At 52.2% G+C, this 5,000-nt stretch overlaps 1 non-coding gene across 1 annotated transcript in view; it reads left to right on the top strand.

The window, feature by feature from the left end:
* Positions 1-3,949: 3,949 nt before the first annotated feature.
* Positions 3,950-5,000, top strand: part of LOC126430922 (small subunit ribosomal RNA) — a 1,909-nt gene continuing 858 nt past the window's right edge. The window contains exon 1 of the ribosomal RNA XR_007577421.1: positions 3,950-5,000. This exon is cut by the window's right edge and continues 858 nt beyond it. This is a non-coding gene — a ribosomal RNA (small subunit ribosomal RNA).

The raw sequence follows: 5,000 nt of genomic DNA, 5'->3' as shown, positions 1-5,000 counted from the left end.
CGTACCTTAACCTAACCTATATCGTACCTTAACCTAACCTATATCGTGCCTTAACCTAACCTATATCGTGCCTTAACCTAACCTATATCGTGCCTTAACCTAACCTATATCGTGCCTTAACCTAACCTATATCGTGCCTTAACCTAACCTATATCGTGCCTTAACCTAACCTATATCGTGCCTTAACCTAACCTATATCGTGCCTTAACCTAACCTAATTTGTGCCTTAACCTAACCTAATTTGTGCCTTAACCTAACCTAATTTGTGCCTTAACCTAACCTAATTTGTGCCTTAACCTAACCTAATTTGTGCCTTAACCTAACCTAATTTGTGCCTTAACCTAACCTAATTTGTGCCTTAACCTAACCTAATTTGTGCCGTAACCTAACCTAATTTGTGCCGTAACGTAACCCATGTTGTGCCGTAACGTAACCCATGTTGTGCCGTAACGTAACCCATGTTGTGCCGTAACGTAACCCATGTTGTGCCGTAACGTAACCCATGTTGTGCCGTAACGTAACCCATGTTGTGCCGTAACGTAACCCATGTTGTGCCGTAACGTAACCCATGTTGTGCCTTAACCTAACCCATGTTGTGCCTTAACCTAACCCATGTTGTGCCTTAACCTAACCCATGTTGTGCCTTAACCTAACCCATGTTGTGCCTTAACCTAACCCATGTTGTGCCTTAACCTAACCCACGTTGTGCCTTAACCTAACCTACGTTGTGCCTTAACCTAACCCATGTTGTGCCTTAACCTAACCCATGTTGTGCCTTAACCTAACCCATGTTGTGCCTTAACCTAACCCATGTTGTGCCTTAACCTAACCCATGTTGTGCCTTAACCTAACCCATGTTGTGCCTTAACCTAACCCATGTTGTGCCTTAACCTAACCCATGGTGTGCCTTAACCTAACCCATGTTGTGCCTTAACCTAACCCATGTTGTGCCTTAACCTAACCCACGTTGTGCCTTAACCTAACCCACGTTGTGCCTTAACCTAACCCACGTTGTGCCTTAACCTAACCCACGTTGTGCCTTAACCTAACCTACGTTGTGCCTTAACCTAACCCATGTTGTGCCTTAACCTAACCCATGTTGTGCCTTAACCTAACCCATGTTGTGCCTTAACCTAACCCATGTTGTGCCTTAACCTAACCCATGTTGTGCCTTAACCTAACCCATGGTGTGCCTTAACCTAACCCATGGTGTGCCTTAACCTAACCCATGGTGTGCCTTAACCTAACCCATGTTGTGCCTTAACCTAACCCATGTTGTGCCTTAACCTAACCCATGTTGTGCCTTAACCTAACCCATGTTGTGCCTTAACCTAACCCATGTTGTGCCTTAACCTAACCCATGTTGTGCCTTAACCTAACCCATGTTGTGCCTTAACCTAACCCATGTTGTGCCTTAACCTAACCCATGTTGTGCCTTAACCTAACCCATGTTGTGCCTTAACCTAACCCATGTTGTGCCTTAACCTAACCCATGTTGTGCCTTAACCTAACCCATGTTGTGCCTTAACCTAACCCATGTTGTGCCTTAACCTAACCCATGTTGTGCCTTAACCTAACCCATGTTGTGCCTTTACCTAACCCATGTTGTGCCTTAACCTAACCCATGTTGTGCCTTAACCTAACCCATGTTGTGCCTTAACCTAACCCATGTTGTGCCTTAACCTAACCCATGTTGTGCCTTAACCTAACCCATGTTGTGCCTTAACCTAACCCATGTTGTGCCTTAACCTAACCCATGTTGTGCCTTAACCTAACCCATGTTGTGCCTTAACCTAACCCATGTTGTGCCTTAACCTAACCCATGTTGTGCCTTAACCTAACCCATGTTGTGCCTTAACCTAACCCATGTTGTGCCTTAACCTAACCCATGTTGTGCCTTAACCTAACCCATGTTGTGCCTTAACCTAACCCATGTTGTGCCTTAACCTAACCCATGTTGTGCCTTAACCTAACCCATGTTGTGCCTTAACGTAACCCATGTTGTGCCTTAACGTAACCCATGTTGTGCCTTAACGTAACCCATGTTGTGCCTTAACCTAACCTATAATGTGCCTTAACCTAACCTAAAGTGCGCCGTAACCTAAACTATATTGCGCCTTAACCTGACGCACGTTGTCGCTGAACCTGCTCTGTAATTGTTATGCAACCCGTTAAAGTAGTGTAGTGTTGCCTAACCGCAACCCTCGCAATATAGTTCGCTACTCGCACTGCCCGGTCCCCTGTGTATCGCGTCATGTTAAACACCTTGCAGGTGTTGCTGACTTTCCACATGCTCCTGCTATACACTGTAGTGTGGATAGCAGCAGGACGTACATGCCCCCCCCCCTTCCCCCCTGCCTTCGCAAGCTGGTCGGTGAGAAGTTTGCATGTTCAATGCCCTTCGCATGCCGACGTACTCAGCCTACGTTGTGGTACGGCCTGTCACCTGTCCGCCGATGTACGCAAAACCCACAAACTGTACTGCACATTGCTCCGTATGTACTGAATGATACATCGTGGCCCATGTGACCGTATGACGACAGCGCCTAGCAACGGCGGACCATACAGTCCAAATATTGTGCACGCAGCTACGTGTCGTCTCCCTATAAGAGCTGGATTGCAGTGTGGTACGCCATACAGACGTGTGGGAGGAACGGACGCCCTGGATGGCGATCAGCATGAGCAGTCTGTTGATGTAGTGGAGCGTGTATTCGGACGTAGTCGTCTCTTCTCACACACCGTGATAGCATGTTGCACCGCGTTCCACATCTGCGACATGCTGCAGAGGCGGGCTGACAGTCGTTCGCGCAATGGACACCGCATACGTACGGGGTCTACCTTCCACGTGTTCTCTAGGCGTGCACATGTTGTTGCGTCTATGTGGGCAGACGTAGTGTGTTGTGACACCTGACACAGGCATGCAATACTCGTTGCAAATGGCGATGGACGTGTACGTTTGCTGGTGACGTTACGCAAATGAACAACCGGTAACCCGTTGTGGTGCGGTTGTTCTCGCTAGAGGTGAATCAGTGTTGGCGACGATCGGTCGAGCTATTAACCGGTTGTTTCAGGGATACCCACCATGCCCACGAACGTGAAAGGGGACCCACCATGCCCACGAACGTGAAAGGGGATCTGGGTGTGAGGCGATACGCGGCGGTGGCTGGGTGGGACCGTCCCCGGCCGGTGAGGGGGGGGCCGCCCGGCGTGCTGGCAGCGCGGTGCGTGGGCGCACGCGCTACAGCCGGCTGGTGGGGGGCGGCCGGTGGCAGGCGCGCCGGCCGACGGACGCGGCAGGCGGCGCAGCTGCGCGCCGGCGCCCCCTGCTCGCGGCGCCTTGCGGCCAAAGTAGGTCCTCGCGGGCCCGGTGCGAAGCGCGGTGGCCATCTGCAGTGTGCTGGTCCGATTGAGGACTTTGTGCGCTGAGGATGCGCCGCCGCCCGGCGCTCGGCGCCGCGACGCCGTCTGCTGCTCGGTCGCCCCAGCGGTTCTCGCAGGTGGTTTGTATCGCAGCTGTGCGGACGTGTTGGCGCGTGCGCTGTGCTGGGAGAGTTCGCTTCGGCACCCAAGTAGGGCTTTTGTCCTTCTGTGGCGCTGGCGTTGGAGCTGCCGGTCACCGTAGGTGGCGCGTGTTGTCTCCCGCCGGCAATGCCACGACAGCACGCTCCCGGGCCTCTGTCGGCAGCGGCAAGCTCAGTTGGGAGCACGGGTGGTCGCACCTAAAGCGTCTACTCGCCTAACTCCGGGCGATTGCGCCTCTCTCGAACCCGACCAAGTACTTAGGACGGCGCTGCGCGCCGCCGGGACCTGAGAGGGTTTCGAGGTGTGTTGTGCAGGGGAGCTCAGCCTCCTCCTGTTTGCAGAATAATTGAGCGGACGCTTGCGTGTTCGCGCGGGCCCCCGGGACACACTCCCGGGCGGCCGGCTGCTCAGCTCTAGTTGACGCAGCTCCCTGGTTGATCCTGCCAGTAGTCATATGCTTGTCTCAAAGATTAAGCCATGCATGTCTCAGTACAAGCCGCATTAAGGTGAAACCGCGAATGGCTCATTAAATCAGTTATGGTTCCTTAGATCGTACCCACGTTACTTGGATAACTGTGGTAATTCTAGAGCTAATACATGCAAACAGAGTCCCGACCAGAGATGGAAGGGACGCTTTTATTAGATCAAAACCAATCGGTCGGCTCGTCCGGTCCGTTTGCCTTGGTGACTCTGAATAACTTAGGGCTGATCGCACGGTCCTCGTACCGGCGACGCATCTTTCAAATGTCTGCCTTATCAACTGTCGATGGTAGGTTCTGCGCCTACCATGGTTGTAACGGGTAACGGGGAATCAGGGTTCGATTCCGGAGAGGGAGCCTGAGAAACGGCTACCACATCCAAGGAAGGCAGCAGGCGCGCAAATTACCCACTCCCGGCACGGGGAGGTAGTGACGAAAAATAACGATACGGGACTCATCCGAGGCCCCGTAATCGGAATGAGTACACTTTAAATCCTTTAACGAGTATCTATTGGAGGGCAAGTCTGGTGCCAGCAGCCGCGGTAATTCCAGCTCCAATAGCGTATATTAAAGTTGTTGCGGTTAAAAAGCTCGTAGTTGGATTTGTGTCCCACGCTGTTGGTTCACCGCCCGTCGGTGTTTAACTGGCATGTATCGTGGGACGTCCTGCCGGTGGGGCGAGCCGAAGGCGTGCGACCGCCTCGTGCGTGCTCGTGCGTCCCGAGGCGGACCCCGTTGAAATCCTACCAGGGTGCTCTTTATTGAGTGTCTCGGTGGGCCGGCACGTTTACTTTGAACAAATTAGAGTGCTTAAAGCAGGCAAGCCGCCTGAATACTGTGTGCATGGAATAATGGAATAGGACCTCGGTTCTATTTTGTTGGTTTTCGGAACCCGAGGTAATGATTAATAGGGACAGGCGGGGGCATTCGTATTGCGACGTTAGAGGTGAAATTCTTGGATCGTCGCAAGACGAACAGAAGCGAAAGCATTTGCCAAGT

This window comes from Schistocerca serialis, unplaced genomic scaffold (genome assembly GCF_023864345.2).
Source record: "Schistocerca serialis cubense isolate TAMUIC-IGC-003099 unplaced genomic scaffold, iqSchSeri2.2 HiC_scaffold_1068, whole genome shotgun sequence".
Classification (NCBI taxonomy): domain Eukaryota; kingdom Metazoa; phylum Arthropoda; class Insecta; order Orthoptera; family Acrididae; genus Schistocerca; species Schistocerca serialis.
Note: the sequence above shows the minus strand (reverse complement) of the source record. Positions and strands in the feature narration are given on the sequence as shown.